The following is a 13,518-nucleotide window of genomic DNA, read 5'->3' on the forward strand; positions in this document are numbered from 1 at the left end:
ATGATTTTAAAAAAAAAAAAAAAAAAAAAAAAAAAAAGATTTCATTTCATGCTATTCCATACTGATGAATAATTCTCTGAGTTCCCCTTGTGGAAAAATGATAAAACTCTAATAAAATGATTCATAGTACTAAAACACTTTCCTTAGCAAACATCTTGTACATTATCAGGACTTCTACAGAGGAAGATGTTTTTTAGGAAGATATATTATTGTGAGATTATGGTAGGATGATCTGGATGGCTCAATGTTTTTAATCACGTCATCCTGGCAGAAGTACTTTGTTCTTTCAAGAGGCAGACACACATTTGAGGGCAGGCAATAGGTCTTATATTCTGAAGCTGAAAAGATAGAGTCTGCACAGGCTCATGTTGTCTTGGCAATGCACAATAAAACAGCAATAAGTGTGCACCATTAACCACACACCAAGCAATACATGGCTGGCATAAGCAGTGGAAGAGGTCCATTTACTTATTGACTTGAAGGAGGCACTGCAAGAGCAATAGAAAGCCATGTATATGGGGAGGTAATTGAAGAAAGAAAAGAAATCACTCTAATATTTTTACTGTAGCTGTTAGAGGTTCATTTACCAAGAAAAAAAAAAAAAAAGAAAAAGAAAAAAAGAGGAAAAAAAGAAAAACCTCTTCCTGTGACCAGTATCAATACACCAGCAAATAACTACAGGAAAATCCATGCTGCTGAGCAAATTGCTTATAAGGCATAAAGTGCACAAACTTCAAAATAAGTTTTTTGAAGATCGAATTCTCAAACTACTCCATGAGAGTATTTTTTATTAAAGCTCTTGAAACAGATAGATTAAAAATACCAGTATAAATTATAATGTAATAGTATTGGTCAGAACTGCAAAGGCAGTATAATTGAACAATTGAACATATCAAAAATTACATATGATGTTTCAGTTTGGGTTACATTATCATAAAAAAAAATAAGAGGTATCTGAAAGCACAGCATGTGATAAATGTTACTACATGACACCTGAGGCAAATCAGAAGGCTTAATCACTTCATCGGTGAGCCCACCTCCAAGTCACTGAGTGATGTGGACAGGAAATCCAGACATCAGCTACTAGCCAGAGTGTTTCACTGAAGCCAGCTGCCACACTCTCAGCCCACTCTCACCCTTAAAGATGCAGTGTATGAAACAGGATTGACATGGCAGACAACCACCCAACCGCAGGAACATCAGGCAACCTGAAGAAAGCTGGGAGCAGTTTTCCCTGAGTGCCTTTCTAGCAGAGCTCCAAACTGAGGATCTGTGCAAGGAGTTGCAGAGACTGTAGCGGAGTGCAGTTCTGGAGGTTGACAACCCAGTATGAGCACAGCCTGTGTTCCAAGAATGAGAAGCAGGGTAGGGCAGGTAACACAGAGCTGGAGCTGGTGTAAGGTGGGAAAATATGGATTTGGTTGAAGAAGTAGAAATATAGAATAAGGGGGTGGGAACTTACAGCAGGAATAGAGAAGATCCTATTTTGGATAGCTATAGAGAATCCAGGAGGAAGCTGGGGCTCTTGAACACTTTACAGCATAGCTTCAAGACGCAGAGATTTTGGCAACCCTTATTCTGTACTGACATTACACTTTTATACTGACATTATACATTATACTGACTTTAACATTATACTTTTCTCGCTCTGTCACTAGGTCTTGCATTAAACTGTTCTCCTCCTGCCTACACTGTTTCATACCCCACACCTCCTCCCAGCCTCACTACACTTAGAATATCTTTTGTATACAAACTAGGGAATATACTCTCAAGGGGTTTACTTACAACAGCTTTCTGTAATATCAACTAAAATTCAAAAACAAGTATGCAAATTCAAACTGTGAAAGTCTGAAAGAATCAGAATCCACAGGTATCCTTGAGAAATTGCTCTCATTATCCTAAAATGTGGCAGAGAACCCCACCCTAAAGGAGAACTACGTATTTAGTTGACTTTTTGCAGTGCATGTGTAGCACATGAGCCTGAATTCAGTACACAGACCTATCATACAATTTAATTAATTTCAATGGGATTTAAGTGAATATTGTTCATGAGTCTGTCATCTGTGCTTCTGGAATTACCCAGGTGTACCATGTGGTAAAAATGAAGCCTCAAATGCTAATATGCTAAAACAAGTGTTGCTATTACAGCTTATTGTTATTAAAACCAGTGCAACTTCACAGTGGTGACCTTTCCATGCAGTTAAGAGAAACACAAGCTAAACCCCCAGTGTTCAGGCTTACTTTCTGTCTGCAAGGGGAGCAATGATTAAAACCCTTTTGAAGATCACCATCAAAGCCTATTTTGCTATTGATTTATACTGAATGTTAATAATTAAACAGCTGGCATATTTCTCAGCTTCCTCTCATTGAGACCCAATAAAAGGTAATCTATTTATGTTCCACTCAAGATCTCTAGTGGTTCTTTACTACCTCAGTGGCCAGTAAATATTCACTAATCTTATGATGGAGCAAGATTTGTTTTTCATTTGAATCAGTAGGAAGATGGCTTCTTTAGCTACCAATAATAGCTGTTGGATCTGTAAAGTGGAAAGGAATCTGTCACTGCATGTAATGTGAAGAAACTAGCCAATCACATAACGAGTTTTCTTTAAACGGGAGTTGGACCTGATTCATGAAAAAAATGGGTATGTTCAGTGGGTGGTAACTTTGATGTAGTTCTTTTATGTATATAAGGGTTAGCCAGAGTGTCTGAATAAAAAAAGAAGCCAATCTGCTTTTATTCAGGCATAGCACCATGTGGGCTGGATGTGAAAAACAGAAATGGTATATTAAATGCAATTCAGAGAAGAGATTCATTTTCTTGTTAGTAGAAATTATGGCAAAAGGAGCCCAGCTGAAATGTGTAACACAATGATATGAATCAGTGATGACTGCAAATGGGGGTCTTAGAACAAAACTTCATTTTTTTATTTTATTTTATTTATTTATTTATTTATTTTTTTTCCCCTATAGTTGAGGATTTTTCTGTCATCCTCATGGAAAAGCTGTAAACACCTGTGATCTTCCATCTCCTCTCATGTTCCTCCTTCCTAATGTTGAAGAATCGTTAGGATCCTTATCATTCAAGGATCTGCAATAAATGTGACATAAAAAGCAAACCATGTTTGATTTCAATGGTATGCTCCTTCTTCAGCCCGTACATCCCAATTTATCCCCTTTCTGGGGACAGAACACCAGGGGACCAATTGCTGTAGAAAATTCCTGTACTTTTCCTAAATTAAATTTACATTTGTAACTCATTGCACATCTCATAAAAGGAGCAGCTGTTTAAAACTGAAAATCAAAGTGCTAGTGTCTGCCAGATTAAAAAAAGTAAATAAAATAAAGCAGTTTAAGTTACATTTAAAGTTTGTGGGGGTTACTGCATTTTATTAGAAAGGGTCCAGTATGAAGCACTTTTGTTATTAAAAATCCATTGTTGTAAAGGAAAGAATCCTGTCACAAGGACAAGATTTCAGAACAGCTTCCTGATAATTTTGTAATTGGATTTCTTTTTCTTTCAAAAAGTGACCTGTTGATCCTTTTTACTGGAGCAACAATCCCAGCCATGAATTTTAAGGTCACAAACAGAAGCCACTTGTGGGGTGCCAGTGATGGACTGCAGCATAGTCAGGTTAGTAATAATCCAAGAGTGATATTCAGCACCATCATTTCATCTGGCCACATTAAGATGGGATGTATCCTCGCTTTTCCAGTGGCTAGAAAAGGCACCCAGGCTGTAGCTCAAACTAGATTCCCAGTTGTCAAACAGCTGAATAATCTAAATCAAACAGGGAAATGAATCTCATTTGCAATTACTAACAGCACTGAATTCATAACTAAACATGCTCCACCACAGGCTTTTCAAGAGCCATATTCTCTACTCACAATTTATTTACTTGGGATCTCCAGCCTGCGCTGAAACTCATAATGTCCACAGCTATCACCTGACATGATTATGTAATGTTAACTTACACCTACCTGCATTGATAACACCCCCATATTGTACAGAAGTGTAGCTGGGACATTCAGGAGAGTTGTCAAAATGGTAAACAGTGAAATTAATCCAGTAACCCCTGTGTAAAGCTCAATTTTCAGGAAAGTCTAAAGTTGTTAACCTTGATTTCATTCATCCAGTATTTGCATTAAGATATGTAGGTTCTTTTAACACCCTAAATTAGCAATTGAACCAAGACAAGCCATACAATTCCTACACAGATACAATAAAAATGTAGCAAGCTGAATCCAAGCTACTACCAAGTTATAGAGTGTCTATATATTGGACTGAAACTATTTCAAGTTTCTATGCTTCCTAGGCTTATTACTTCACAACAATTTTGCCTAGGGCCATTAAGCATGCCTTCTTCCCCATAACAGTCTGATTTATCATGTCACACAGGGGTCTTAACAGGATTCATGACTCTACCGCCAATCACTGGAATTCTGGTAAGCAGAAATATAGGTGATAAATAATAACTATAACACGGGATTTGAGACCTATAAAGCAATACACAATATTTTACTTCCAAATCAGCAAATTTCTCTTCTCCATTTTCACAGGCTGAAAACTAAACTGCTAAAAGCTTTTGATCAAATCAGCTGTCATGTTTTGATCAATCAGCTTTAAAAAGCAAACAAAAAAACAAACTACAAACCAAACCCAATAAACCAAACCAACCAAAACAACAATAACAATAACACAAACAAAAACCTAAGAGAATGCTCTCTTTCATCAATAACCTTATGAATCCTGTTGAAATACAGCTTTTCTGGGAAACAGGGTTATGGAAGAGGCAACTTTTCTCCTGACCCCCATAAATCTCTCCCTCCCCCAAGATTTACGCAGGCCAGAGTCAATTACAGCTATTTACATGGAAAGCCAATGGTTACGCATCATTTTTCAGTTTCTATGGCAGCACAGCTCCTACAAAACACACCTCCAGGCTCACCAGAATCCCTACATACTCTTAAGCCATTCCCTTAACAGTGAATTTCCTCCAAGAATGTGCCAGGCAATGTGAATTAATGCCAACCCCATCATTGGCAGAGGGAATCGTGAGGTGCTGGGGTGAGGCACTCTGAATGAATGGCAGTGGTTGCCTCCTGGCCTCCCTACTGCCTCATTCTGATGCCCTCACCAAGACCGCAGAGGCTCTGCCAGGCAAGCGTCAGGAAGAGAAAATCATGCCAAAGAGCACACTCTCTTTTTATGTCCTGCAGTTTTCTCCTCCTTGGAGAGAACTGAAAAATCCATCACCCAGAAAATTAAGATGGAAAAGACTGAAATTGCTTCTGCCTTCACTGTTGTTAAGCTTATGCAATAGAAACATTCCCTAGATAATGGGATTTGTCAGCATCAGTTGAAAAAAATGCCTACTGCGTGATAATATTAAGAAGCCAACTATCCCTATAAACAGGAAGTGGCTGACATTATTTTTTCAGTTAATTCAATGCCTGAAGCAAAGCTATATATTATTGTTAACTATACAGATAACTGGAGTGCTTATACCCAGTTTACTTAAATTTTACATTGCAATTAAAGTGTCTGCTTTACACATACACCTGTTCAATTTTCTCAATGCTGTCTTACCCAGTTTTTTGGCAGAATTTTAAGATTTTCATGTTACTACTGGATCAGCCAATTGCAGCCAATAAAAGGGAATATACTCTCTAAGTGTATCTGAACGTATCCTGTATGTTAAATGTATTAACGAATTACTGCAGCTAAAAGTCCAATGGGAAGTTTATCTTTATAGTGTGAAAAAAAAATCAGGATAAGAATAGACCTCACCAAAATTTAAAATTTTCTTTATGCAAGTTAAGTATCCTGTCACTATATGACAGTTTTCCTTTCTGATGCTGACAGAACCTTGGATTAGCAGGAAACTTGGAAGTTTTGATTAACAACCTACTGGAGCTCTTGGCAATATGCCTGAGAGTTTCAGATTACTGCTGCTATAGAAACTCCCCTGGGTGACTGTACTGCTTTTCTTTTTCCTTGCATTTCTAAAATGTTGATCCTCAATGGTGTTTTTTATTTTATTTTATTTTTTGTCCTTTTGCAGTTTGCTCCACTTAATAGCAACTGCTGCATTACCACTTTACCCTTCCTTAGTGAAGAGCACCGCTACACAAACAGGTATCATTACAGATAACAGGCATCATAAAAGAGTTTGCCATATGCCCTGTCAGCTTGCCAAACTGATGACACAATTCTTTTACAGCAGTCTGTGTAGTTCTTAGGAGATATATACGTGTTGGGAAGTAACAATTCATTAGCATTTCTTTAAGAGTAATACTAGTTAACATAATTTTAAAGACTGATTAAATATGAGCTTAATATTAGCTTAATTTTAAATTACTATTTAAGAATTGCAATTCTGACTTATCTGAGGGAGAACATGTACTGGCTAGAAAATCATACAAAAATAATTTATTTTCACTGGATGTTCCCTTCTTTCAGTTCACTTTTTCAGTGCTTGCCCTTTTCCCCGTCTCAGGCTAATACAAATGACAGTAACATGGGCAATAGGCTTTCTCCTTTTCCAGAATCACTGACAGACTTGAGTGGGAGCAGAAGAACCCCATGCACTTTCTATTGCTACCCAATTCAATGGAAAAAAATACAAAATTTTGAAACAGTGTTGCGTGCAGTGCCATACTGCTGACCTGACCAGGGTGTGTCACATTGTTCATGCCAGCTACACCAAAAGGCTATCCTCACTACCAAAATTACTGTATCTTCTGCATGCATCCATCCTCACACTTATAGCTGCAACCATTGTTTAAAGAAGACTTGGGTGTAGCAAGCATGGATACGTACACCATGTCCAGTCCATGGGCACTCACCCTTAAAAGAAGAAGGCAGCTGCTGCTAAGCTAATCCCTGCAGTTCATTCCTAGTGCCCTGTCTGCCAGAGACCATGTGGAAAGGGAACAAGCTGCATGCTGGAGAAGCTGTTTTAGCAGAGACAGAGTATTTCTTGGCATCTTACTTGTGGACATATGGAGAAAGTCTGACCTGACCAGGCATAGCAGGGCTGCATGACCTCTATGTGAATAGATCAGTGGAAGATCCGCCACCATCAGGGTAGCTCATTCAGCTCACAACTTGCTCTGAGGGCTCCCAGGATAGAAGGGCTAACAGAAGATTACTGCAGATGGAATTAACTGTCCTAAATTGAGTGTAGGTGAAACGCTGAGCACCTTACCCAAACACAGTGCAAGGCCAACATGTAGAGCTGGCTGACATGTGGCAATAAACAAACACTTTGAGTTGGACAAGTCCCATTGGTACAAGCAAATCTTTTCTAGGGAGACTTTTCATTAACTGGACACCTGCCCAGTCTGTATGGGCTCAAAGCAGGTAAATGGCTAAGCAACTTCTGCTCTCAAGAAAGTCAATGAAAGTAGCCTCCAGAGGGTTGAGTAACATCTTGCAAATAGATTCAAAACAAATTAATGATTTTAAAAATAAAGCTACACAAAATGCACTTTTTTGCACTCTTCTTTCAAAGCAATGCCATCAGAGACTGGATTACCTTGAGTCTCAGCTGTTTGGAAAACTGGTTACTTTTCATCTTGTCCTTCAGAATTTAAAATTAGTACATAAAAAGCAAGACTCTAGGATCACAGTTTTCATAAGAGACTTCTAAATATTGCTGTAGCTTCTGATATCCATTTCATATCTGCTCAAACTTCCTGAGAGCCTGAAGCAGAAACTGAGACACAGATAAGTGTAAATCATCTCTACTATGTACAGACAGTATCCAAGCTAAACCCCAAACAGAAATTGATTTTGTTATCTACTTCACTGATCAAAGCTTACAAAGAAATGCTGCACTGTATCATTAAGGTCCTTATCAGTTGCTAGAGTTATTACAAGACAGAAAATTTACTGTTATGATTGTAACTCCAGTAAACATACAAATAATCAAAACTTATTTTAAAATAAGAAACTATAGAATTGTTCTCAAGCAAGTTAAGACAAAAGTAAGAGCCAGAATTGTTTCAGCAATAAAAATAAATTAAAACAAAATTACGCATGCATACAATTCTAACTTAGGAGATGCCTCCTATACTACATAGTCCTGATGGAAATCCAATTTATCTCTTTCTTGTCCTTTCAGTAGTACACAGAGAACCCTGTAAATTGGCAACAATCTGTGTCCAAGTGTCCATCTCAAAGCAAGTCCAACTGAGTTCTGCCTACCTCCAAGGAGGCTTCCATAGACTCTCTAGACATCTGCTCCAGTCATCTTACACTTGGTAATTTTTTCCCCCTACTTTGTCTGAATTTCCCGTGTTTCTCTTTGTTCTGGGGCTTCTGGTCCTTTCAGTACATACCTCTAAGAATAATTTGAGAAGAATGTGCTTGATAGTTGAAGACAGCAATAAGACTTCCCATCAACCATCCTTTTTATGCCAAACAAACCTGCTTTTCCCAGCCTTACCTTACACATTCTCATATAAACTCCAGCTCCCCTGGTAGCCTTCTGCTGGACTTGGTCTAGCACGTCTGTGCTTTTCCATTTCTGGGGAGCCCCAAACTGGTCATGGTTCTCTCAGTGTGGTCTCAAAAGTGCCAAATAAATGGGAAGGACCTGCTGGTTACACTTGCTAACACTGACTGGGACAGGACTGCCTGTCTTTGTTGCAACGGCATGCTGCTGACATGCACAAGTGATTGTCCATGGATACCTTCAACACCTACAAAGCTGTTTGCTAGCCAGCTGTCTTGCCAGTCTGTGCACAGTGTTATCTCTCCCCACATGCAGGACTCTGAATTAACTTCTGCAATAAAACAAGGGGTAGCATTTACAGTCTTTGAATGGAATCTGGGTTATTTCAGGCTCTTCCATACCACTCAGCTTTGAAGGAGTAGAAGCATTGCTATCTATTCTTTTATGGTATGGGGTGTATGGGGAGGGGAGGAGGGGGAATGACGATAAAACTGGGTACTGTTACTGCAGTCAATAATACAAAATTTAGAAGAAAGGTTCCAAAACTCAAATATATAATATAAAACAAAGTTATACAGTATAGTAAAATAGTATAAAGAAATATGCATTACTACTGAAATATCCCACTGTGTGGTATTTACAGCCTGAACATTAAAAAAGGCCGCCAATGTAACACCTAGCATCAGTACTTTCCAAGAAGAAAAGATTGAATTTTTAAAAGGTTCAGGAAAAAAACATTGAAATTTATTTTCATGAGGGAAAAAGGAATAGCCATCAAGAGTGGATTCAGACAGCCATTGGAGTCTTGGAGTCTATTTTTCTGCCTTCTCATTTCTAGTGCCTGAATAATATTAGATCACAGCTCAATTCTTCTGAAGCAGAAAAAAAAATAATGGAAAATGAATCACAGGATTGATCACATTCTTTCCATTGCAGCTGAGGTGTATCATTTTCACAAATGGGAGGAAAATGTACAGTATCAGCACATCAAGACCTAAACATGCCATTATCCCACAACATCCACAACACATCTGATGGTCAAGAAAAGAGGAATGACAAGTAAGAATCAACTGCTGCACCACCATCTTTCATTGCAATGAATCAGTCCTTCCTGATGCTCAAATCAAACTATATATGTGAGACTAGGAGGTACTAAAGAAATGGGAAGAGATAACCTTATAGTGAATAATGGACTAGAAAGAGTAATAGTCCAATATTCAGAAGTTATACAGAAAATTTATGAGACGATTGACCACGAGATATTAACACCTCCAGAAGAGAACAGTAGATGGTGTCCTCCTTTCTCTCTCATATATCTCATTAACCATTTCAAATGCTGTGGTGTAGCAGTGGTGTCTCTGCTCCTCATTTTCAGAGTCACCATATATCACTGAAACACCGTATTTATACATACTGATAATAGAATAATGCCTCTCTGCTCCTTCTTGCAAGGGAACTGTGGCTACAGAATTGCAATTTACCTCTCCATTTTTCTCTTCCCTTTTTCCTTCTTTTCCTTCCACCCTCCAATCTGGTTAATTTTGGACTGCCAGTTGGGATTATTGCTCTTTTTCCCTGCTAAAATAAAAACAAACAACAGTTACACTTCAGATTCTGTGCTTAAGCATGAGATCTGTCTCCAGCATTAAACAGTCACATTTTCTTGCCTGAGGTGCAATGCAATCTCCTATGACACCAACTAAAGAAAGTCTTGCAAGTGAGGGAAAATTCTGCTTCTGGATTCAGATGCACAGTTTTCTGACTGCACTGGTAACTACCTACCCATGCAGAGTGCTGCCCTGAGAACTCAGCAGGAGCTGACATTTGCCTAATCTTACAGTTGGAAAAATTAGCCTTTCTGAGGTTACCTACAATAGCTATTCAGAATATAAATAACCAAATTAGAAATCTGTATTCTATAGCAGCCTTTCTGTTTGATACATCTTCTTAATTTCAGATCACTTTTTACTGCATTTTTTTTTCCAAACTCCTTAAAGCTTACTACTTCTAAGTGCTAAATTTGTAAAGAACTTAGCACCTACAAATTATTATACGATGTATATGTGTGTGTCACCTCTAAATATTAGTCTGAAGGATTGAAAATGTGACACTTTTGCAGGAGGCAAAGCAAAAGACTTCCCCGCCCCCCCCCCCCCCGGATCGCATATTGTCACATGTGAAGGTCCAGATGAAATTAGTCTCAAGGTTTCTTAATGTAGGTAATATTAGACATTCTGCAAATTAAAGAGAAATATGAAAAAACGTGTTATATCATTTCCCCCCCCCCGGGTTTTTTTTTTTTTTTTTTTTTTTTTCTTGCATCAAAGTACTCTCAACTCTCTCAACTATAAAAGATTTCCGGTATGTTAAAAAAATACCCATTTTATTTTGTAAAATTCAATATGGCAAACAGCTAACAGCAATTGAAAGGAGACGAGACTAAGTATTACAATAAAATCAGTTTTCCTACTTTTCCATATGCTGTTTTTAAAGGGATAAATGGGGTGGAGTCCCGAGTTGTCCAAGATGTCAACTTGTCTTTCCTTCTGCAAGGCAGAGCCACACTGAACTTCCAGAAATGATATGGGCTACTACCTGACAAAAATACTTTTTATTTTCAAGATGGTAGGTGAAATGCAACAAACATACAATAGATTTTCAGCATAGCAAGGTTCAACGGTATTGTGGGAATGAGAACTGCCTAAGAAGATGGCAAAGAAGACAAATGTCCTTACAACTGGGAGAAAAACAAAAAAAGCTTTCAAACTCCATGAGGTACAGCAATGACCGCCTCATCTTTCTAAAGGGGATTCTGCTAATAAAGCACTTGACTCGGAAACTTAGAAAAGACATCTTTGAAGATATAGCAGTCCAAATATCATGCATAAAAATTGTCCAGTTACAGCAAGGTCTCTTCACAATCCGTTTGTGACTACTTGCTGATAGAACGTAAACTACAAGTCCATTGGCTCAAAGGAGACAAGTTTTAGAGTGGCAGCTTCTAAACCAAAAAATATCTACAGTGTTAATGGAAACAATTATATTTCAAACCAACATAATAACCCCATGTAAATGAATAACAGGATGTAATCTATATTATTAGACTTAAAAGTTCCCCTCGAAAATAAATGCCATTCTATATACATAGCTGTTAATGAGCACTCAGTAAGGGGACTGATTATGAAGGAATTTTCACTATTTCAGACTTTAAGCACCATGTTTAAAACAATAACCTTTAGGAATACATGTAACTTCTTTCCACAGGCATTTTGAGGATCCTGCCATGTACTATTGTATATGCTTACAAATCACACAGCCTTACCATATGCATGAATCATTTTAGCAACTACAGCTTGACACATAACTTTATATAAATTAATATTTGCAGATTTTTTGGCATGTTATAAAACCTTTTGTTTGCTCAATTTATTTATTCCTGGCATAATAATACTTTCCTAGTGACACTTCCTTCTCTCCTGTGATGGTGACTATGTTACAGGGAAGTCTACAGCCACATTACACTGAAGAATTCAGTCCAACTGTCTGGCAAAGTACCTGACACAGTATTCCAGTTCGATGTAAGTGCAAATGTCATTTCTGTGTTCTCTAGCTGTGCTTTTAGAGGGTCTGTTAAATAAAAGATCATACAGACTTTATCATACTTGAAGTTTATGAAAACTTTGTAACTGTATTTGAACTAACATCTTTCATTTATAGGTTTATAAGACTGGTATCCACATTTGGATATACTCAGCATATCTGAAGCTCAACAAAGATGATTCCTTTCAACTTAACTGCTGCTATCAGAAAATGAATGCAATATTTATAACCAGAACAGAAGGTGTGCCTGTATCACCCAATGGAGCAGTTATCTGCAATTTGAGTCAGAAGTCCACATGACACCACACAGGTCCACTGCACATGCAATGGTTGAAGTCTTTGGAAGCAGCATGGTTGTGCTAGTAGGACTCGTTAGCTCACATACCTTGTTGCATACAAGAAGTTATGTCTCACCAGTTCCAGTTCTCTTCATGACAGTGCAACCATCTGCTCCATCACTGTTTATTAATCTTTTACACAAAGTTTCATCGGTTAGCATCTTGTTCTTCTCCCACTTTCTTAGGGCTAACAATGTATTGATTATTTTACTACATTATTTTGTCATTTTGTCAATTATAGAGTGATAGGAAAAGGAGTATATATATATATATATATATATATATATATATATATATATAAAGAAGTGTAGATTTCAATTAGATATAAGGAAGAAATTCTTCAAAGGGTGTTGAGGCACTGAAACAGGCTGCCCAGAGAAGCTGTGGATGCCCCGTCCTTGGAGGAGTTCAAGGCCAGCCTGGATGGGGCTTAGAGCAACCTGATCTAGTGGAAAGTGTCCCTGCCTATGGCAGCAAGGTTGGAATTAGATGGTCTTTAAGTCCAGTTCCAACTCAAACCATTCTGTGATTCTATGATTCTAGGGTAGTGAGGAGCAAAAAAGCAATGTATATATCCATCATTGTTATACTTCAATAAAGTGCCCAAATTTAGGGATTAGAAAAAAAAATCAAAAACAAATATGAAGGTTATTAAGTTTAATAATGAATTAAAACTCCCCAAAATAACTTCAAAGTGATTAGTAAGTCAAGTTCTGAAAAGGTATGGGATACCATCCTGCTGCTTCTGTAAGCTTACTGTGCCCTCTGTTGATCATTACAATACTCTTTACAACTACGTGGTGACACATGCTTTCCTAAGGACCCTGTGTTTTTCAGGACAGTTTGCAGCTAGCTAGCCTGCAAAACACAACCGCACAGGTAAAGACCTTATGGTTACAGTGCCCTTTCCTTATTTTATGCTGAGCTTGGAAAAAATGCAGAGAATAGTGCAATAGTTTACAGAAAGAAAATGACTGTTTAATACTTAAAACAGATGAATACTTCCCTGAAAACCTGCATTCTTTAACTATATAATTGCTTTGTGATTTAGAGCAAAGAAAATCAACCAGCCATTCTCATATTCAGGATATTCTGAACAAGACTTCTGGTGTAATTTG

The 13,518-nt window shown here is 37.8% G+C and overlaps 1 protein-coding gene across 8 annotated transcripts in view; it reads right to left on the reverse strand.

The window, feature by feature from the left end:
* DLGAP1 (DLG associated protein 1) overlaps positions 1-13,518 on the reverse strand; it is a 414,689-nt gene that overhangs the window by 297,166 nt on the left and 104,005 nt on the right. For 4 of the 8 annotated variants that reach the window (XM_035319700.1, XM_035319694.1, XM_035319695.1 and 1 more), the window contains exon 2: positions 9,944-10,040. The exons of 3 other annotated variants lie outside the window; for them this stretch is intronic. The gene's annotated coding sequence lies outside the window, so the exon portion shown is untranslated. The remainder of the gene's footprint in view (positions 1-9,943; positions 10,041-13,518) is intronic. One more of the 8 variants, XM_035319697.1, reaches the window with a different exon arrangement.

This window comes from Oxyura jamaicensis, chromosome 2 (genome assembly GCF_011077185.1).
Source record: "Oxyura jamaicensis isolate SHBP4307 breed ruddy duck chromosome 2, BPBGC_Ojam_1.0, whole genome shotgun sequence".
NCBI classification, from domain to species: Eukaryota; Metazoa; Chordata; class Aves; order Anseriformes; family Anatidae; genus Oxyura; species Oxyura jamaicensis.